Source organism: Saimiri boliviensis, chromosome 19 (genome assembly GCF_048565385.1).
Source record: "Saimiri boliviensis isolate mSaiBol1 chromosome 19, mSaiBol1.pri, whole genome shotgun sequence".
NCBI classification, from domain to species: Eukaryota; Metazoa; Chordata; class Mammalia; order Primates; family Cebidae; genus Saimiri; species Saimiri boliviensis.
Window position 1 is genome coordinate 1,997,897 of NC_133467.1, and position 24,071 is coordinate 2,021,967.

General features: G+C 36.5%; 1 pseudogene; it reads left to right on the forward strand.

Moving 5' to 3' along the window:
• The first annotated feature begins 276 nt into the window (after positions 1-276).
• LOC101050600 (elongation factor 1-alpha 1 pseudogene) lies at positions 277-2,147 on the forward strand (annotated as a pseudogene).
• Positions 2,148-24,071: the final 21,924 nt, after the last annotated feature.

The following is a 24,071-nucleotide window of genomic DNA, read 5'->3' on the forward strand; positions in this document are numbered from 1 at the left end:
AGGCAGAAGGCCGGATATTCTGCTGAGTTATTAAAAAGACCAGTTAGGATGCTTGCAAAGTCTTTGTCCTGAGCGACTGTGTGATTGAGATTGACAAATAATGAGATAAGGAATTTGGGGATGGGGTATGATGGGGTTGGGATATCAGGATTTCTGTTTTGGACTTGAATTCTTAGTGAAAAGATACGAGCCTATAGCTTGGGGAGATATTAGAATGAGGTAAAAATTTGGATTCAGCAAGATGTCTGTGGCATTAGATGTAATAGCATTGTACCAATGACGGAAGTATTGCTGATTCCAGACAAATCACGGTATGAGGGTGTGATAGTGAGGGGAATAATTTGTAGAACTGAGCTTTAAAGCACTTCACCTTGCAGTGTTGATCTGGGAGAAGAGAGGATCCAGCAGAAAGACACAGGGAAAGCCACAAGAACCCAGCACAAACCCCACAACTCTCTATTGTATAGCAGAGCATAGAAACCATTGCAGAGTGTCCGCTGTGTAGACACTGTGGAATAGTGTTTGCTTTACCTTAATGTGTTTATACAATATTGATTATATATTTATTCATCTGTCTGTGTTCTTAATAGCTACATGAAAATATAAATTCTTTGATGGTAGGGAGCATGTCTCTTTTGCTTACTGCTTAATAGGGTCCCATTTCTACTGCAGCGTCCAGCATACCTAGGCTTAAAAAATAATTATTCCCGTTTTTCACAATGGGTTTGCTGCCAGAACACCGGTGTTGTGAAAACTACCCCGAAAAGCCAAAATTGGAAAGGAAAAGACTCCTGTCAACATTGTTGTTGTTGGACACGTAGATTGGGACAAGTTTTCCACTACGGGCCATCTGATCTACAAATGCAGTCGCGTCGACAAGAGAACTATTGGAAAATTGGAGAAGGAGGCTGCTGAGATGGGAAGGGCTTCTTCAAGTATGCCTGGGTCTTGGATAAACTGAAATCCGAGCGTGAATGTGGGATCATCACTGATGTCTTTTTGTGGAAATTTGAGACCAGGAAGTACTACGTGATTATTGTTGATGCCCAAGGACGCAGAGACTTCATCAAAAATATGGTTATGGGGACGTCTCAGGCTGACCGGGCTGTCCTGATTATTGCGGCTGGTGTTGGCGAATTTGAAGCTGGTATCTCTGAAAATGGGCAGACTGGAGAGCACACCCTTCTGGCTTACACACTGGGGGTGCAGCAGCTGATTGTTGGTGTTAGCAGAATGGATTCCACTGAGCCACCCAACAGCCAGAAGAGATATGAGGAAATCGTTATGGAAGCCACCACTTACCTTAAGAAAATCGGCTACAACTCCCACACGGGAGCATTCTTGCCAATTTCTAGTTGGAATGGTGACAATATGCTGGAGCTGAGCGCTAATGTGCCTTGGTTCAAGGGATGGAAATTCACCCACAAGGATGGCAAGTGGAACCCGCTGCCTGCGGCTCTGGACTGCAGCCTACCACCAACTTGTCCTACTAAGCCCTTGCACTTGCCTCTCCAGATGTCCACACAATGGTTGTGTTGGTATGTTCCTGTTGGCTGAGGAGAAACTGGTGTCCTCAAACCTGGTATGGTGGTCACCTCAGCTCCAGTTAACATTATAACTAAAATAAAATCTGTCAAATGCAGCATGGGGCTTTGAGTGAAGCGCTTCCTGGGGACACTGTGGACTTGAGTGTGAAGAGTGTGTTTGTTAGCGATGTTCATTGTGGCAACATTGTTGGTGACAGCAAAAATGACCCACCAGTGGAAGCAGCTGGCTTCACTGCTCAGGTGATTATCCTGAGCCATCCAGGCCAAATCAGCCTGGCTGTGCCTCTGTACTGGATTGCCACACGGCTCACGTTGCATGCAAGGTTTGCTGAGCTGAAAAAAAAGATTGATGACTGTTCTGGTAAAAAGCTGGAAGAGGGTCCTAAATTCTTGAAGTTTAGTGATGCTGCCATCCATGATATGGTCCCTGGCAAAGCCATCTGTGTTGAGAGCTTCTCGGACCACCCATCTCTGGGATGCGTTGCTGTTCCTGATATGAGACAGACAGTTGCTGTGAGTGTCATCAAAGCCGTGGACGAGAAGCCTGCTAGGGCCGCCAAGGTCACCAAGTCTGCTCAGGAAGCTCAGAAGGCTAAATGAGTATTACCCCTAATGCCTGCCACCCTGGTCTTAATCAGTGGTGGAGGAACGGCCTCAGAACTGTCTGTTTCAATTGGCCATTTAAGTTTAATAACCATGATAACCATGCGTCCTAAAACCTTCAGAAAAGAAGGAGAATATTTTCTGGACCACTTTGGTTTTCTTTTTTGCTTGTGGCAGCTTTTACGTTATTAGTTTTAAAAATCAGTACTTGTTTTTTCTCTAAATTACACTTTAAGTTCTGGGAAATATTTGCAGAACACGCAGGTTTTTTGCGTAGGTATATATGCACATTTTAGTGGAATCAACTTGACCAAAAATCTATCAGAGAATTTTGAGACCCATTAAAAAAATTTAATGAGAAAAAAGAAATTATCCATGATTAAATAAAATAGTAGTGTTTTTCATAAAAATATGTTTGTACTTTGAATGTTTCTAATATTTAACTTTATAATTTTTTTTTACAATGAATGAATATTTTATGTTAAAATATTTGTTCACACCTCCATTGCTTTCTTCAGTTCCATGCATTTTTTTGTATTTAAAATTTCATGTACCTTTATGATTTTCCGTATATTCTTAATTTTTCTTGATGAATTGTGTTTATTTTAAAAATTTACACAAATAACTGTCATATTGGGACTTTGTAAGTATTTTCCTTTTCATAGAGTTTTAATTATTTTACATTTATATAAATTGTGTTTCTGGAGTATATCCTGAAGACAATTGTGTTGTGAGAAGAAAAAAGTACTTTCATTTTTCCTTTCAAAAAGTCTTCAACACCTTTGATACTTCTTTCTTCTAAGATATGTATAACTTTAAACCCTGTGATAACATTTCCAGACGATAATTATTTCATAAAGGAATAGACTTGAAAGCATGTAAGAGTGTTGTGACAGGGAAAATGTGGCACATATACACCATGGAATATTACGCAGCCATCAAAAATGATGAGTTCGTGTCCTTTGTAGGGACATGGATGAATCTGGAAACCATTATTCTCAGCAAACTGACACAAGAACAGAAAATCAAACACCACATGTTCTCACTCATAGGCAGGTGTTGAACAATGAGAACACATGGACACAGGGAGGGGAGCACTACACACTGGGGTCCGTTGGGGGGAAATAGGGGAGGGGCAGCGGGGGGTGGAGAGTTGGGGAGAGACAGCATGGGGAGAGATGCCAGATACAGGTGAGGGAGAGCAAGGCAGCAAATCACACTGTCATGTGTGTCCCTTTGCAACAATCTTCCATGTTCTTCTCATATACCCCAAAACCTAAAATGTAATAATTAAAAAAAAATTAGAAATAAAATAATTATATAATAATTTTTTTAAAAAAAGATTTTTCTCACCAAAAAAAAAAAAAAAAAAAAGTGTCGTGAATCTTCTGGTTGTGCCTAGGCTAAAAAGCTTCTCAAATATATGTGCTTTTGTTTGTTGATGTTCATTGATTTGTGGTTGTTTTAACGTAGATTGACAGTAATATACTGTCTGTGTATATATTATATATATATATATGTATATAGATATACATTGTGTTTATCCGTTTTTATTTTAGTTTCAATGATGCAAATATCAAAATTAAGCAATATATTTTTAGAATATTTGGTATATGTAAAACATAGTGGCAGAACAATTATATTGATAATTTTAAAGCCATCTTTGTGCATTTTAGAGAAAATTAAAGTGTATTCTGCTTTAAAATATCTCTAAGAGTTTTCCACTTTTGATGGAAGAACATATAATTAAATATGATTTAGACTGTTTTAAGCAATTAGTTTATAGGTATTGCTACTATAAAGTTTATAAGTTAATGATTGAATTTAATGAGCACATCCTTTGACTGCATCAGATTTGGGACATTACAAAATTCAGGTAATGATAATTTATGCAGTGTGTGAAAAACACAAGTCACCTTTGCTTATTAATAGGTCGTTTTAATTTTTTTTAGATGAGCAAGAATAGCTTTAATAGATTTTCAAAATGCACAGTAGTTAGAGAAGCAGATTAGGTCATGATAAATAAATGATGATTCTGATACTCTTACGCTTTTGAAGATACAAATAATTCCATATCCAGGGTTTCAAGAGGAAATGCAGCTGTTGATGAGTATTTTTTGGAAGATGTTATTACATCATCACCATAATTATTAAAAGCCATGCAACGTAATAGTTAAGAGCCTAAAATCAAGGATGACATTGCCTTAGCTCAGTTCCCAGTTCTGTCATTAGCTAGCTGCATGATTTGCAAACATTAGTAAGTCTTAGTTTCCTCATCTCTACAGAAAGGGAAATAATAGTATCAGTTGATAGGGTTGATGCCTGGACTAAATTATTTTGCATGAGGGCCTTTAAATAGAACTATATAAATTTTGCTACCATTATAATCGAGACCAAATACTGAAATCATTTATGAAGAGGACAAGAGAATGTATTCACATTTAGATTCCATTTGGAAGAAATAACAAACTTGCTTTGATTGTTAGTGTGACTAAAAATTCATTTCCAAAAGTTTCTGAAAACAAATATTTGATAGAATCCATAGTGCCATCATGTTTGCCTTTTAAAATGTTAAGAGTAAATCATATTGTTACTTTATTTTTCTTTTTCTACTTAATTTTTTATATGACATATTCTATTAAATGGGTCGATGTCTTCACCATAAAATATGAATAGAATAGCTATCTTGTCATTTCTTTTTTCTTCCTTTAATTTTTAATTTTTATCATACACTGTGTAATAATCACATCATAAGAAATGGGATATTCATCAACTCAGTTTCTTAATGTTATGAACATTCCCATGGTTGTCTCTCAGTTAAGGTGCACAATGAAGTACTGTTCACTGAGGTCACCCTGTTGTCCTATCCAATACTAAATCTTATCTTATCTAACTATATTTTTGTCCCTATTAACCAAAATTCAAGCAGAGTCCTATAAATTGTTGTCCTGTCCCATATTTGAGTACTTTCTCATTTTTGCCATAGCAGGTATTTCAGGCTAATCTTTGACCACACCATGCTCTATCCCCTTGGAACAGCAGTTTCTCCAAGAAGCTCTGTTTCCTATCAGGAAAGAATAATACTTTAGAAACCCAGATCTGGGTATTTGTATTTTCTTTGCTACTGGGATGTCAATTCCTCTAGACCATCTCAGCAGACATGTAATTACATGTTTTTAAATGTTTTATTGATACATACTGTTTGTACATATTTATGGGGTACATGTAATATTTTGATACATGCAGAGAATGTGTAATGATAGAGTCGGGGTATTTAGGCTACTTGTCACCTCTAACACTTATTATTGTTTTGTGTTGTGAATATTTCAAATCCTCTCTTCTGTCTATTTTGAAATGTACAATATATTGTTGTTAACTTCAGTCACCCTACTGTGCTATTGAACATTAGAACTTATTCCTGCTATCTAATCATATATTTGTGCTCGTTAGCCTGCCTCACTTCATCCCCCAAACTTGCCACCAACACACCCTTCCCAGACTCTGGTATCTATCATTCTGCTCTCTACCTCCACGATCTATCTATATATGTATAGATAGATATAGATATAGATATAGATAAAGATAAAATTTTCCCCCTTCCACACTATATATATAGTGTGGAAGGGGGAAGATTGCCACACATGTTAAAACCATCAGATATGTGATCTACAGTGTTTAATGTATATGTATAAACAGCATAGATTACATATTAAAATTATCCATTTTCAGTAAAATAGTATGAAGATTCATTCCAGAAGTTTCCTTCTTCCATATTTTATTGTCCAACAGTGAGAAACATATCCCCCATTAGTTACAATACTTTTATTTAATATTATAATACAAATGAACTGCATGATTCAGATTCACTAACCCATGCTACTATGAGAAATGAACCTGCTGTCAGGAGTTAAACATAAGTTTACAGTTCTTTGATCGTTAGCCTAAAACACAAGCAATTTTCAAGTTGCTGTATTACATTTGCTGATTTCTGTTTGTCAGGGCAAGGCAAATCCAATGTAAATGGGAAGGGAATTGCACAGGTGCATGGATGCAGAGACACGTGATGCATTGAGTGGAGGCTTTGCTGCAACAATCCAGCACAGCGTGCCCCTGTACTCAGCAATTAATAACTCTCCATGAGGAATATATAGTCGCCCCCTCCGAAGATACCTAGAGATTTACTTAATCAAAGCGTAGTCTCACCAAGCGTGATTCTGTGAGTTCATTAAGTTTGGTTGTAGATGAGGCACTTCTGACGTAGCTGCTTGATGCAGTTTGGCTCTGTGTCCCCACCCAAATCTCATGTTGAATTGTCATCCCCACCTGTCAGGGGAGGGACCTGTGGGAGGTGGCAAGATCATGGTGGTGGTTCCTCCATGCTGTTTCCGTGATAGTGAATGGATTCTCACGAGATCTGATGTTTTAAAAGTGTGTGGCAGTTTTCCCCCTTTCACTCTCTTTCTCCTGCTCCACCACAGTCAGACGTGCCTTGCTTCCCTTCTGCCTTCTGCCATAATTGTACATTTCCCGAGGCCTCCCCAGCCATGCAAAACTGTGAGTCAATTAAACCTCTTTTCTTTATAAATTATCCAGGCTCAGGTGGTTCATTATAGCAGTGTGAAAATGAACTAATACACTACAATTTATTCAATGACACATGAAGTAAAGTCAAGTTACCCACCCACTATGCCCAAACAATGGCTTTGCTCTATGGTAAGAAGGATTCCAAGATGGCCACTAAGATTCCCACTACCTGGTATACATGCCCTAAATAATTCCCTCTCATTTCATGTAAATGGAACCTGTGATTATGATGAACTGTATCTCTTATGAATAAGTTACTCATCAGTTAACTTTTAGTTAATGGAAAGGAATGTTGCCCTGAGTGGATCTGGTCTGAAGGTGAAGCTTTTAAATGACAGTGGTGCTTGAAGTGTTGTGCTCCTGCTGACTTAGAAGGAAAAAAACTACATTTGTAAGAAGACCATGTGGCAGCAAATTATAATTGGCCTCTAGGAGTGAGGCCTTTTATCTTACGACCATGAGAAACTGAATTCTGCCAAGAAACAGTTATTGTGGAAGAGATACCTGACCCTCAGAAGAAACCCCAGCCCCGGCCAACACTTGAGTTTCACCTTGTGAGACTCTGAGCAGCGGCCTCAGCTAGGTGGCACTCAGACAACTAACCCACGGCAGTGTGAGATATAAACTGTTCTGTGTTAGGATGATGGGTCTGTGGTAACTTGTCCTGCAGCAATAGAATACTAACGCACTCTCCCATTCAAACATGGGAGTAACAGGATTGACAGGAGTCACTGGTGCGGAGGCATTTTGAAGTCGAGGCCTGTGTTTCTGGCCTCTCTGTTACAGGGTAGCAAGTGGTATTGTGTTAGACCCCAGTTTTGGTCCCTAGGAGTGGTGGCTTAGGCCATTGTCTGTGTCACTTTCGATTCTACCTTTGGGCTTTCTTTCATTTTTTATGATGTGATTCCTATTTTTTGGGAAACAATCCTCTGAGTCTACAGTGTGCATTTCAAAAGTAGGGCCAAGAGGCCTCATTTAATTTGAATTTCCTCAGCCCCTTGGAGTCCAAGCTGGAGGGAGTTTTAATATGACACTTATTAAAAATAACTGTGTTTGTTTTTCAGTGATTTTGGGGGAGGATCATTCTATGCTCTGAAAGTCACATCCATAATTCATTTTATGGCAAACCTCTCTCCTTTAAGAGTGTCAGCTTAACGTGTGCCAATATTCATGTGATTTTTTTTTAGAAGCCAGTTTGTTAAGCCGGGAAGATCTATCAGATGTAGCCTTACATGTTTTTGAGGTTTGAAGAAAAGGCCTTACTCTGACATCCTTGCTTTGACCTTCAACTTGAGACCACTTGTGAGTTCTAGAGATAGGCTCTTAAACATAGTGCCTGCACTTAGCATACAGTGCTGCGCACTTAATTTGGGAAGAGGGTATATCTCATGCTAAATGTTCTGACCACAAACAAGGAACATTTAGAGGTGATAGTGCTGTTTCGTTTGACCTTGGTTGTTGCGATGGCATGAGTTTCTGCGTATGTCCAAACTCAATTTGTATACATGAGATATATGTAGCTATTGGCACATCAGTCAGAGTCAGGTAAAGATGTTTTGACAGTCATTGCCAGGTTGAGAGACCAAAGATGAAGAGCTTTATTTTCCAAATCAACGAGTCATTGCGTAGCTAAAGGAAGCCATGCGTTACTTTACGTTTGTCCAGAATGTGTCCTTAGTCAGGTACACAGTCATTAGGAGCAGTTACTGCCATCCAAGTCCTGCTGCAGGAATGACGTTGGCCAGGTGTTCTGCCTCTGCACACACGGGTTCTCACCATTCCGGCCTCCGGCAGCGGCTGCCCCACAGCTCGGACCGAGACAGTAACAGTGTGTTGGGTCTCCTCCGGCTTTTCTTCCAGCCTCCTCCTGCCAGCCGACCTCAGCACAAAGAAGCGTATTTTAGCTTTTTGTCATGACAGCACACCAAGGCACGATTTCTATTTCAGATGTGCATTTGTAAACACACACATACACATAACATACACCAAAATTGGCAGAAAACACTCACAACATTATTGTCTCGTGACTCTATGGATCGGAAATTTGAGCTGGCCTCAGTTGGATGTTTCTACTGTTGCCCTGTACAGGAGGCTCTCACACGGCTGCAGCCATGTGGTGGCTCATTTGAGGACACATGGCCTGAGGTGGTCACACCTGCATAGTACTTGGTTAATGTTAGATGTTATCTGAGTAAAATGTCTGCAGCTTATTAGCCTGGACTTCTTCACATGTTGGAAATGTTTTTAGGGAATAAGTCCCAATGCAAACAGTGCTTTTAATATCTATTTTTGTATTACATTTGATTTTGTCCTATTGGACAAAGCAAGTCACATGGTCAAACTCAGGTTCACCGTGGAGGTGACTACGCAGGACATATGTGGATAGGTATAGGAAGGATCACTGGGTCGTTACTCTGATGGCTTTCAGAGTCGCTTTCAGAGTCTGCGAATAGTTAGGAACACCCTTTAACACTAAGACGATGGGTTGAAAATGCTGTGGCTCCTAGCCACACCATATAAAATTTCTGGTACCATGCCTGGATTTGTTATGTGTGTCCTTCATAGCAAATTGGACCATCTGGTTACCCTCATGGAGGTCACCTTTGTTACAAAATGTTTTTTTCTAGACCACCACCAGATCTGATCTAAATTTTTTTACTGTTTTTCTGTTAGCCTGCATTTTTGAGGTCCAGCAATTATATCATTTTATTCCATGTGAATTTCTAGAGTTACCTTCCTTTTATAGAATACTTTATTCCAAGGATGTCCTGATGTAAGTTTCTTCTGTTCCCCTCAGGTACAGAGTGCTTTCTCTACCAAAGAAGAGACACTGTGCTCTTTGGGGTTGTAATAATTACTGTGAATATTTTCCCCCAAATAATTTGTATTTTATTTTAGAAGAAAGATTTCTGAGCAACTTCATATACCAGTAAACCTAATTTAACTTAAAGAACCATATTTTTGAAGAAGTTGGCTTGAAAGTATCCTTTCCTGTTTCTGCTGTGATTTTCTAATAAAAATAGTGAGCTACTGACCTATTTATAAAAATTAATTTGTAACATAAATCAGTCCAACCAATTATTTGTCCTCAGTGTATTTCAAACTAAGTCAGAATAAAGGAGCTACTTTTGTCTTGAGTAGATATTAGAAAATAATCCTTGGAATTCCACTCATTATATCTTCTCCACACTGAGTGATGATGAGAGTTTGAGCACAGAGAACAAAAAATGAAGATAATCTAGAGAAAAGAAAATTCCAATGACTTTTGAGTTATTCTGTTCAATTCTAGGTGTTACTGTTTTTTTCTAGATGCATTTACCAATAATTACATTTTTATATATTTGGAAATGTATTTTTCTCTGTTGCTTGCAATGAATATTGTTCTTGATTAATATAAAGGTGCAATACAATTATTCCAGGGATAAAGGATTCTACTGGAGGGAGTGCAGCAAAGAAAGTTTAATTATAATTATATATTAATGAAAACAAATGACATTTTTACGGTCCTTAGGGTTGACGTTTTCACACGGGGTGTTCATTCTCAGTGCCTGCCCTTTTCGCAGAACTTTCCTCTCTGCCCTCCGCCATGCCGTCAGTCCTTCGTTTGGTCTCTCTCATGTTAGTCACAAATTCTGCTTATAAGGATTTGTGGCTTACTTTGATACAGGTTCTATACTCAGTGCTAGGGAACAATCATTGGCAAGATGTGTTTCCTTTACTCAGAGGTTTTTTTTTTTTTTTTTTTTTTTTTTTGGTGTACTTTAGGAAAGGAGATATACCGTCATTAGAATGCAGTATTGTGAAAGTTGACAAGGGACATTCTTGGGGTGATGGAAGTCTTCAATATCTTTATTGAGAAATGCAGATACATACATTTATTAAAACTCAGATCGTGATAAATGAATTTGTAGCATTTAGTTGTGTATAAATTATGTCTCAATCAAAGTTCATCGTAATGTGCTGCAGTAATAAGATTAAACGATAAAAAAGCATGTGTTTGCTGATGACGGTTTGGCCCCAATTCCTTTTCATTTTTACTTTTCCTCTCTTTAGCCTTCTTATTATATATAACCTCAAAAAATCCTAACTCCAGACTTAAATTTGATCAAACATTCTTCTAGTGGGTCATGAGTGTCAGAACAAAAAAAAATGTTCTCAGGTAATTTCATAATATGCCTGATAATATGCAAAAATATACTAAAAATTAAAACTAGAAAAAAATGTAAGACTAGTGGGTAATTTTGGGAGATAATACAGGAAATAATTGATAAATGGTAAATTGAGACTGAGGAAATAAGAGTCAGGAAAGCTTTACAGGTTTTCCTGAAAACTTTACCACCATCTGGAAAAGTGACCCTGTCTACGACCTCCACAGTTATATTTTACTGTGCTCCACGCTCTTTGATGTGGAGCTAGACCCTCACACCAGGAAGTGATTTATATGCAGGAAAGTGTTATGCATACATCTCTAGGGACCCATCTTCATTTATTCATTCACTGTGCATGTTTAATAAGCAGTTCAATAAAACAAGTGTACAATACTTACATATTTATTTTCCAAATAATTTTTAGATGCAGATTTCAACTTTCCAATTTGTAGCAAAATTTGTTTTAAGTGCCATAACTTCGATTTTAATTTTAAAGTATCGTTGACTTCTTCAACATTATATTTTAAAAGTACCTTATATTTTATTTTAATATTTCTTTAGCATGTTTTTTGAACTTATATTCATTTACAGATTATTACTTCAAAAAAACCCTATGCAGGGCTTGCTGCAACTTTAAAAATGTTACGTCTGTGGAAATAGATGTTTTTTAAATGGCCGCATTGAATTGGCAAAGCCAGGCTTTCCTGTTCTCCTTTGCCAATGCCTTCCTTTGCTTGGAACAACCACACGTGTCAGGCTGCCAAAATTTAGAACAATGACAAGGCAAACGAATCTGGATTTTCAGTTCACCCTACAAAGCAACTGCTTTTGGAAACATTTTATAGATTTAGTTGTGTAAGAATAGATCTTGAAAGATGCTTTTCTTTTTTATAAGAAATAATCCTGAAATTGAAACTTGTCCCCAAAGCACGGACACCTTCAATATTTCCTTTTCTGGATACTTTAAAATGAAATAAATTTAAATAAAACTACTATTTGTAAATTAGTATGAAGTAATCACCATACAGCTTTCATTTTCTTGTTTGTAATTTCTAATTGGAAAAATTTTGACTGATTTGAGAAATGTCTTGTATTTTAATTGAACTCACAAAATGTATATATTAATTGATTTATCAAATCAGTTTCTTATGAAATTACTGTTACAGTTTTGCAAAGTAATTAAATTAGCTTAAGAAAAATGCAAAGTAATAAAAATATAACAGAATTCCTCTTTCACATTATTGTCATATATGAAAAAATAGATTTTCAAAAAAGTAAGTAGTTCAGTTTACTTTATATCTAAAGTCTGTCCTCAGAAAGCTTTTCAAAATCAGTGCAACAGGGAGAATAAAATACAAAGTGTGAAACAGAATAATTTTATGTGACTGAATAGAACAATCATTTTTCAAGTGATTGGCTGAAAAATTTTTTCTATATGTTTAAATCAACACTATTAAAGAGTTAAGAGAAGGTTTATGGTGTTTTTATTTTACTTTAAAAGGGTAAATGATGTTTTTGGAATAGTCTTTTATAATTTTTCCAAGTGTTTTATTTGCAAATGTGTTGCTTGCATGCAATTCTAAGTTGTGTGTATATATATATATATATATATATATATATATATATATATTCTTCTATGATAGATAATGTTATGTTATAGCCAACAAATTTTGGTTGGTGTCACTCAATCTAGCTATTTTCTGGTGTTTGCAGTACCTGTCATTGTAACAAGCCACTCAAAAATTGAATGGTCTAGATCATTTTATTATTCTTATGGTATCTCTGAGTTAGGGATTCAGAAATGAAACAGTGAAGAGAGATCTCACCTTCACAAGGTCTGGAGCATCAGCCATCATAGCTGGTTAAAATACTTGTAGCTGGGCAATTCAATTCCATGTAGCTTGTTTACTTACGTGTTTGGCTCCTACTGGGATGGCTGAGGACAGGCGGTGTTGACTGGAGTATGCCAGCTAGGAACGTGGGTGCTGAGGGGTGGATATGACAGAGCTTCGTTACTCAGCTCCTGCAGTTCTTGCTGGAATACTTTCTCTGGGAACACTTCCTCTGGGAGCCCTGAGAGTGCCACAATGGAGAGGCCATATACAGACACTGCAGTCCATAGTCCCTGCTGTACGCATTCTGAAACCATCCCAGCTGATGATCCAAAGCACGACAGTGGGTGTGTCTTAAAAATGAAATGAAATCATCTATAACTGATAATGGTATCTGAACAAATTGTGTGTGTGTGTGTATAATTATCGAAAAGATACTTGAAAAACTCATGTCCTCTTTGTTAATTGTTGTCAACTGTGTTAAAGCCTTTAAAACATTGCCTATAATTCAATAATTATGATATTATTCCTTTTGATAAAGCAGATTATTTCTAAAATTGTGAGCCTACTAATTTTTTTAAATTTTGTATTTTGCCCACAAAATAATTAAGTCTTTCCCTATTTTATGCCATCTCTGTTCATTATTTGTGTGGCTTAGACATTGCAGTATTTTAGTACAGTTAGGCTTTCTTCTTTCCAAAAATATATTATCTTTGTTTTTGCTTTATCTTTCTTTTTAATTGTTGCTAGACATAAAGGTTTTCTGTGGAAATTGCTTTTGAAGAAAATACCTGTTTTCTTAATTTCTCTTAAAGGGTCCTTTTAAAGTTTATTTCATTTTACAATTATTATTTTCACTTAAATACAAATTTCCTTTCTGATAGGTAATGTTTGACTATTTTAATAAGAAAGATCTATGTATGGTATGGCTTCTCAGATGCTAAACTCAGAGATGAGGATATGCAAGACATGTCCCATTTCTGCAAAACTTGGTGATGGCAAATAGAAGCGAGGTAGATGTCCAAGATTCTTTTTTAGGAAGTATTCAGAGGTGGCATCTCATAAGCGTAGACAGGTTTTATTTCATGTTAATTGATAACTTATGGAAATAGTGTTTATAAGCCCATTCTAAAAAATGAAAATCACAAAATAGATCTCCGATGCATAGAAGGGAAATGCTGAAAAACTTCAAGTAGAAACAAAGTTATTAAAAAGAGTTTGTCGTTGTAAATATTAATAATTTACATGATTGTGTTTTGCACAATAGAACACATTCAAATATTATATGGTGCTAGTTAAGTTTCAGTGCCACATCAAGTCCAATTATTCAGTATTTTTTTAAAAATGATAAATGTAGATGTGATACTATCTTAAATAACCAACAATTTTGATGGGCATTGTGTTGAATTTGTAGACTGCTTTTGGCAATATGGTCATTTTCACAATATTGATTCTACCCATCCATGAGTATGGGATGTGTATCCGTTTGATTGTGTCATCTGTGATTTCTTTCTGCAGTGTTTTGTAGTTTTCCTTGTAGAAGTCTTTCACCTCCTTGGTTCTGTATATTTCTAAAAACTTTCTTTCTTTCTTTCTTTTTTTTTTTTTTTTCGCATCTATTGTAAAGGGGTTGAGTTCTTGATTTGATTATCAACTTAGTTGTTGTTGGTGTATAGAAGAGCTATAGATTTGTGTACATTAATTTTGTGTCCAGAAACTTTGCTGAATTTGTTTATCCATTCTGGGAGCTTTCTGGAGGAGTCTTTAGGGTTTTCTAGGTAAATGATCATATCATCAGCAAAGAGTGACAGTTGGACTTCCTCTTTACAGATTGGGATGCCCTTTATTTCTTTCTCTTACGTGATTGTTCTGGCTAGGACTTCCAGGACTGTGTTGAAGAGGAGTGGTCAGAGCGGGCATCCTTGTTGGTTCTAGTTCTCAGAAGGAATGCTTTCAACTTTTCCCCATTCTGTATTATATTGGCTGTGGGTTTATCATAGATGGCTTTTATTATATTGAGCTATGTCTCTTGTATGCCAATTTTGCTGAGTATTTTCATCATAAAGGGAGGCTAGATTCTGTCAAGTGCTTTTTCTTTCCCATCAAAATATCACCATCATTCTTCACATTAGAAAAAAAAATTCTAAAGTTTATATGGAATCAAATTAGAAATTAGAAAAAAAATTAGAATTAGAATTATATGGAATCAAAAAAGAGCCTTCATAGCCAAAGCAAGACTAAGCCAAAAGAACAAATCTGGAGGCATCACATTACCTGATTTCACACTATACTATAAGGCCACAGTAACCAAAACAGCATAGTAGTAGTATAAAGATAGTCACAAAGACTAATGGAACAGAATAGATAACCTAGAAATAAACTGAAATACGTGGAGCCTACTGATCTTTGGCAACACAAACAAAAGCATAAAATGGGTTAATTGCACCCGTTTCAACAAATGTTGCTGGGATAATTTGCTAGCCACATGTAGGAGAATGAAACTAGATCCCCATCTCTCACCTTAAGAAAAGAATCAACTCAAGATGGATTAAAGACTTAAACGTAAGATCTGAAACCATAAAAACTCTAGAAGATAACATTGGGAAAAAACCCTTCTACACATTGGCCTAGGCAAGGATTTCATGACCAAAAATCCAAAAGCAAATTCTATAAAATCAAAGATAAATTGATGGGACTTATTAAACGTAAGCACTTTTGCACAGCAAAAGAAACAGTAAGCATAGTAAACAGACAACCCAAAGAGTGGGAAAAAATCTTTACAATCAATAAACCTGACAGAAGACTAATAACCAGAATCTGTAATGAACTCAAACATATCAACAAGAGAAAAAGAAAAAAATCAATCCCATCCAAAAGTGGGCTAAATAGAAAATTCTCAAAAGAAATATAGCCCAGGCGTGGTGGCTCATGCCTGTAATCTCAGCACTTTGGGAGGCTGAGGTGGGCGGATCACAAGGTCAAGAAATCAAGACCATCCTGGCTAACATGGTAAAACCTCATCTCTACTAAAAATACAAAAATTAGCTGGGTGTAGTGGTGCACACCTGTAGTCACAGCTAATCAGGAGGCTGAGGAGGCAGGAGAATCACTTGAACCTGGGAGGCGGAGGTTGCAGTGAGCCGAGACTGCATCACTGCAGTCCAGCCTGGGGGACATAGTGAGACTCTATCTGGAAAAAAAAAAAAAAAAAGATATACAAATGGCCAACAAACGTGAAAAAATGAAAATGCTCAACATCACTAGTGATCAGAGAAATTGAAATCAAAACCATAGTGAGATACAACCTTACTCCTGCAAAAATGGCCATCATCAAAATTTTTTTTAAAAAAATGGATGTTGGCATGGGTATGGTGAACAGGGAACACTTTTACACTGTAAACTAGTATAACCACTAGGAAAACAGTGTGGAGATTCCTTAAACAACTAAAGTAGAATACCACTTGATCCAGCAATCCCACCACTGGGTGTCTACCCAAAGGAAAAGAAGTCATTATATGAAAAAGATACTTGAAAATGCATGTTGATAGCTGCACAATTCACAATTGCAAAAATGTGGAACCAACCCAAATGCCCATCAATCACTGAGTGGATAAAGAAACTGTGGTGTATATATATACCCAATGGAATATTATTCAGCCATAAAAAGGAATCATGACATTCACAGCCACCTTGATGAGACTGGAGACTTTTATTCCAAGTGAAGTAACTCAGGAGTGGAAAACCAAACACCGTGTGTTCCCACTTGTAAATGGGAGCTAAGCTATGAGGATGCAGAAGTGTGAGAATGACAATGGACTTTGAGGACTCAGGGGAAAAGTGTGGAAGAGGGTGAGGGATAAAAGACTACAAATTCGAATCAGGGTAATCTCAGGTGATGGGCATGCCGCACTCTCACGAATCACCACTGACGGACTCATTTAACCAAACACTACCTGCTCCCCAATAACTTAGGGAAATAAACCCCAATCATTGGTTGTTACATATTTTCCACTAGAAATGAAGGAGCCAGAAAGGCATCTCACAGAGTAAGTTTCATTGGCTAGAGAAGCAAAGAAATAGCTGAGAAACTAATAATTTATTCAGTAGGTGAAACAACTGAAACCCTGCCGAACGAATAAGTAAAGCAAATCATAGCATCGCCACTTTTCAGTGCTACAGCAGCTTGTCAATTTAAAGATTGAGCTGCAAACAGCAAGTTAATATTTGATCTAGGGTTGGATTTACTGTTTTGCTTCCTTCTTTCCATTCGGTGTCAGACCCAAATCACCACTCCAGAAGATGTAAATGTGTGCTGGTGTGTGTGTGCCGGGGGAGGATGTGGCGCAACAGAAGAGTGCTGACGTCGTCAAATTCTAAGTCGTTTTTTAATCTCCCGATTTATCCGAGGACCGCTCTGTTCACACTTGCTCTGATGGTGATAAAGCAGTTGTGCAATAGTGGGGAAAACTGTTGATTCCTTCCCACAAAATGAGGCAGTAAAACTGAACTGTGTTAGTAGTCATTGTACTCATTACTGCCACACACTGGCTGACTAAAAGGAAAAAAAATCTAGTTTCAATTAGGAATGTCCTAAAAGAAAGTGAACATTACTAAATTTTACTAAATTTAGACGCTCGTTAGCATATGTCTTTTTTTAAATATGTCTACTGAGATTTAACTGCCATAGCATAATCTGCACATATTTATTGAAGGCAATTTAATAGCTTTTGACCTATGTATACACTCGTGAAACCATTACTACCATTTAGATGACGAGCAACCCTGTCAGCCATGAAACTGTCCTCATGCTCTTGAGTAATCATTCTCTCTCACCTTCCCACGCCACCTGTCCCTTTCCTGTCCCCTGGAAACCAACGGTCTGTTCACTATAGTTTAGTTGGTATTTTCTACAATTTCATGTAAAGGTGATTTTATAGTATATGCTTTTATCTTTTCTTACATGCATAGTTATTTTTATATTCATTCATGTTGTGTGTGTCAGCACTTCATTCCTTTTCACTGCTGAATACTCTTCCGTTGTATAATTATTTGGCGTATTGTATATCCATAAACCTGTAATGAGAATTTGCTCATTTTAATTTGTTTCTGTTATAAAGCTGTGAGGAAAGTTTGTATGCACAATCTAACTGGATATATGCTTTGAAGTTTTCCTGGGTAATACCTAGAAGTAGAATGGCTGAATCACATGGAAGGCGTATGGTTAACATTTAGGCAACTGAGGAGCTTTTTCCAGGGAACTGCATAGTCTTCCATTCTCTTTAATAACGTTTAAGGGCTCTCCTGCCTCTGTGTCCTCACCAGCACGTGGAAGTTCTTTAAAAATCAGACATTCAAGGCTGAGCATGGTGGCTCACGCCTGTAATCCAAGCACTTTGGAGGCCAAGGCAGGCAGATCACCTGAGATCAGGAGTTCAAGACCAGCCTGACCAACGTGGTGAAACCCCATCTTTAAAAAAAAAAAGAAAAGAAAAAATTAAACATTCAAGTAGGTGTTTAGGGGTTTCTCAAATAGTACTTTTAATTTGCATATTGCTAATGAAAAATTCTGATGTTGAGTATCATTTGCTTGTTTGCCATCTGTATATCTTCATCAGTGAAGTAAATGCTGAAATCACTATTATTTATTTGATGATTTTTTTATTGAGGTTTGAGAGCTCTGAATATATTTTATATATAAATCTTTCAGCAGATGGGTGACTTGAAAACATTTTCTTTTGGTATCTTTCCTTTTTATCTTATTAATAATGTATTTTGAAAAATGGACTTGTTAAAATTTTGGTCAAGACAAGTTTATCAATTCTCTTCTTTAAGAAACTGTCACTTGAGGGCAAAGGACATGGATAGACCCTTTTCAAAAAAGACATACACATAGCCACCAGGCACATAAGGGCACTAATCGTTAGAGAACTCAACAGTACTAATCATTAGAGAAATGCAAATCAAAACCACAGTGAGATACCATCTCACGTCAGTCAGAATGGATATTATTAAAAAGTTAAGAAGTGACAGATGCTGGTGAGGCTGTGGAGAAGAGGGAATGCTTATAAACTGCTGGTGGGAATGCAAATTGTGTCAGCTGTTATGGGAAGCAGTGTGATGATTTCTCAAAAAACCTAAAACACAGGTATCATTTAACTCAGCAATCCCACTATTGAGTATATACCTCCAGGGATATAAATTATTCTTCCAAAAAGACACATAAACATGCATGTTCACTGCACCACTATTCACAATAGCAAAGACCTGAAATCAACCTAAATGCCCACCACAGTAGATTGGACTAAGAAAAACATGGCGCTTATACACTATAGAATACTACATAGCCATAAAAAAGAAGAAGATCATACTCTTTGCAGCAACATGGATAGGGCTGAAGGCCATAATCCTAAGCATATTAATGCAGAAACAGAAAACCAAATACGACTTATAGAGGTGGCCGTTATGCTAGGCAAACTATCACAGGAACTGAAAACCAAATACCACATGTTCCATGTGTAAATGGAAGTTGAACATTTAGTACAGCAAACGTGGGTGCAGCAAAGGGGATGACAGATGTTGGGACCTGACTGAGGGTGGAAGGCGGGAGGAGGAGAGGACAGGAAAAGAGCTGTTAGGTGCTATGCTTATTACGTGGGTGACAATCTGTACACCAAATCCTTATGACACGCAGTCTAGTAGCTATATAATAAACCTGCACGTGTACCCCTGAACCTAAAATAAAAGTTAAAAAAAAAAGTCCATATATACTTTGGTATATAGCATCAAAAAAGAATATCTAGAATTATATAAAAAGACTATTAAATACTATAAGAAATTCTTTATATACTTCAAACACAGAAAAATGTTAAATGTAGAAGCAGATACAAAAAGTCAGCTGTCTTCTGTTAAGCTACATGTTAAAGAGACTTGCTAAAATGTAACTTAATGCCAGTCTTCTCACTATTGCTTTGGAAATCATAGTTGTTTTTTATAAAATATATCATATTAATACATGGTAAGTTTATTGTTGTTTTAAATAAATTAAGATGTAAATATTTAAAAAATTTTCTCAGTTCAAATTTCCAATATGGTAAATATTAATATATACATAGCCCATATAAATAATATTTCTTTTTTGATCTGAATTTTTAAATATGTAAAGGATATTAACATCAATAAGTTTAAGAAACACTAATTTAAGACAAAAACAACATGGGATAGAGAGATATCATTTGCCTTCTACTCATAAGGAAATTAATTACCAGATAAGAAATTTGTCTAGTGTCTTTCATCTAGAATATGACAGAGCTTGAATTTTGACCAAGACATTGATTTAGAAAAAAGTTTTGGAGGGTAATAAAAAATTAAACATAAAAGGAAAAAGAAAAATAGATTTAAAAAAAGAAATGGTACATTAAATTCTGACAGGGAGAAGGGGAATAATAATATCAAGCTATTAGACTATTTTTTTAGTGAAGGGAGCTTTCAGTAAATGTCTGTACTTTCTAATCCTAGCCTGTTTAGCTGCAATTTCTGGAAGATTTTATTTTTATTGTTTTGGTTTCAATATTGATTTGGGGATTACTCTTCACTTTATTGTATGTTATTTTTAGATTTCTCTGTCAAAATTTCATTGAGATAAGTTAAGACAGGAAATTTCCTTGAAGCTACCGAAGATTTCAGGAAATTCAAAGGGCCTTTTTCTTCACTGATGTTCTGTTACTTCTTTTCTTCCATCAGTTTCTCTTTCCTTTAAGCACAGTTCTTTCATCTGCTATGTTGAGTGCTCTTAGTTTTCTGAGGGCTTACTACAGCAATTGTCTGGAGCATTGCAAATTCTTTCTTCAAGCTTCACTTTTCAATGTCATTTCTTTTCCTTATGATTTAAATTTTGTTCTGCTGTCTCAATAGAACAGGTATAACTTGTCATTAAATTCGTTAAAGGATAAAACATGATAAAATGATTTCTGCCTCTTGCTAATATATATATTTTGATACAAATTATAGGTAATTTACATTTCTGAAATAAATACGATTTTTGGATGGCATTATAATTACCATAAATCTTGCCATTTACTAATGGATTCTAGCATTCATTATGCTTATTTTTTTGTAAAATTTTCATTAAATTTAAAATACATCTTTTTAAAATTGTGTACTGAATTCTTACTAATGCCAGACACCGATCAAACATTGAAGACACAGTAGTAAAAGCAGAATTTGATAGAGCTTATATTCACATAATCACACATAAAAACACATTAATTTTAAAAATTAACTAAATCTTATTGCAGCTAGTCATAATTGTAATAGCATCAGGAAAGTAAAACAGGAAAGGCCATGTGGCTAAATGACAGTTATTCTTTTGTAGACAGAGCAAAAAAAGGCCTTTCTGTGAAATTTTAACTGGAGAGTAAACAGAGTGAAGGAGCCAGTTGAAGGGGAGAGGACCACACTGCAAAGGTCTATTTGCAAAACTAACTTGGATGCTCAAAGGCAAAAGGAAGCTAATCCTGCCAGATCACAATTGCTAGAATCGGGATAAATTCAGTAGACAGGTAACAGCTAGATCATACAGGGCTTTGCTGACCAAAATAAGACATTTGGATTGTACCCTAAGTGCAATGGGAAGCCATGAGAGAGTTCAGAGAAAAAGTGACGTGATTTAATTTGAAGCTGTAAGGATTGCTCAAGCCTGTTTGTGGATAAGAGACTGTCAAAGAGGAAGAGGAAAAGCAGGAAGTACATTTAGGAGTGCAAACCAAAAGTTTCTGAGATAGGTCTCCATCAATTAGAAAGTTTATTTTGCCGTGGTTGAAGATGTGCCCAGGACACAGCCTCAGGAGATTCTGATGATAGGCGTGCAAGTTGGACGGGACAGGTTGGTATTACGCAGTTTAAGGAGACCTGAGACATCAATCAGTACATGTAAGACATACATGGATTTGGTCTGGGAAGGTGAAGCAACTCAAAGCAGGAGCTTCCAAATCATAGGTAGATTTGAAGATTTTCTAATTGGTAATTGATTTGAAAGAGTTGTTATCCATAAAAAAGGAATGTCTGGATTACAATAAGGGGTTGTGGAGACCAAGGGTTTATCATGCAGATGAAACCTCCAGGTAGCAGGCTTCAGAGAGAATAGATTATATTTACAACAGTAAATGTTTATTTGCAGATACAGAGAGTCTGTGGTAAAGTAATTCTGAAAGGGAGGAGGGAAAAATGAGGCATGTCTGGCTCCCCCTTCCCATCATGGCCTGAACTAGTTTTTCAGGTTAACTTTGGAATCCCCTTGTCAAGAGGAGGAGTCCATTCAGATGGTTGGAGGGCTTAGAATTTTATTTTTGGTTTACAGGAGGATATTACTTCACTCCAGAGAAGATCCACTGGTAGCTTGAATTAGGTTAGAAATAGAGTACCGTGGTGGAAATCAGGATATATTTTGTTGGAAGAAACTTGTTGAGAATAGATTCAGGCTGGCTACTCAGTGTTTCGACCCTATGTATCTAGGGGAATGGTGATGCCATTAAATGGAATGAGAGAAGTGGAGTTGCAGGCATCGAAAGCAGTGTTTTTGTTTATTAAGGCAGATATGACTATAGCAAGTACATTCAGAATTAACTCATAGAATCAATTTAAAATTTAAAAAAAAGCAGTGTAGTTCCAAGCATGTTCATGTGAGCCTCTGCTAATTTTTATGGTATATTGACATAACTTAGAATTTATGATAAATCATTTTACTTCTTGGAGATACAATTTTTGGTTAATTTTCAATAGAATATTCAACTATCAAAATATATATATTACTATTAGTACATTTCAATTCTTACCCTGTAATGAAATTAATTTATTTCCCTTTAGGAAGATAATGCCATTTAGAATTTGCAGTTCATTCAATGACACATTTCTTGAAATATTAAGCTTAAGCTTCAAGATATATTTGATTCCTCAGTGAGCGGGTGTGACCATTTTAAATGTACTTATCACTTGAAAACATTCCACATTTTCTTTTTATTTTTAATATAGTTACCATGGTAACCATAGCTATTTCTTGATATTTTGCCTCAAAAAAGGAGCCATGTCATTTTAGACAGATATGGTGGGAACAGCATTTTTCAATCTTTCTATGTCTTTTTCTCTTTATTATGATGATGATGTAATGATACTTTAAAAATTCTGACTATAAAATGTCAGCTATTCATGCTCTTGGGTTTGTGGCATGTCTTTGTTCTATTTGCTTCATGTTGCTATAATGTAATTATTAAATAACTCCTGTTTTTATCACTCAAGCAATAGTCATTCTATTAAGAGTTGTGTGGTGTGAAAATTGACTACAAGTGTGAGTTAGAAACCTTGGACCAAACCATGTCATGAGTAGTTATATAATTATTGGCAAAGCCTATTATAATGGTAACAGTTGTTGCCAAAATACTCTGAATATTGAATATTTAAGAGCTGAAGTGTGTAATGTGCTGTATATACAAGTCTAAACTTTGAAACTTTAAAATTTGTGTCCTGTTGCAAGATTTCCATTTTATATGAATAATTTTCTATTCAAGCTAATTTTAGCTAAGTTATTTATTTATTTATTTATTTATTTTGAGATAGAGTCTCACTCTGTCACCCAGGTTGGAGTGCAGTGGTGCAATCTTGGCTCACTGTAACTTCTGCCTCCCGAGTTCAAGAAATTCTCCTGCCTCAGCCTTCTGAGTAGCTGGAACTACAGGCATGTGCTGCCACGCTGGGGCAACTTCTCTATTTTTAGTAGAGATGGAATTTCACCATGTTGGCCAGGATGGTCTTGATGCCCTGACCATGTGATCGGCCCACCTCGGCCTCCCAAAGTGCTGGGATTGCAGGCATGAGACACCGTGCCAGGCCTAAACCCTTTTTTAAAAGAAAACCTGTTACAGAAATGATGTGCCACTTGATTATTCAGTATCTGTTTCACCTTTTAAATCTGAAAATTAATTTTATTTCAGGTAGCAATATCACAACCTCTTAGGAGACAAACATTGTTGAGCTATAAGAGGCTGAGTTGTCAGGACTTCCAGGAAATATTCATAAAAGCTCTCAACCCAACTTTGTGGTACTCATTTCTGCTATTTTCTCCTTCGTCTTACATACGTTTATGGTGGTGGTCTCATGCCTCAGTAGCAACATTGGGCATTGTGGTCCCTTGAGCATAGAAACCCTGAGCTACGTGGCGAGAAATAAAGATACACAGACTGAGCTCCTTATATAACTCTGGAGCTCACATAGCAGCTCCCTACTACCCACCTCTGGATTTCATGGGATATAGAATATATAAGCCTTTGTGGATTAAGTCCTGAAGATTTCTGTCATTAGGTTGATGC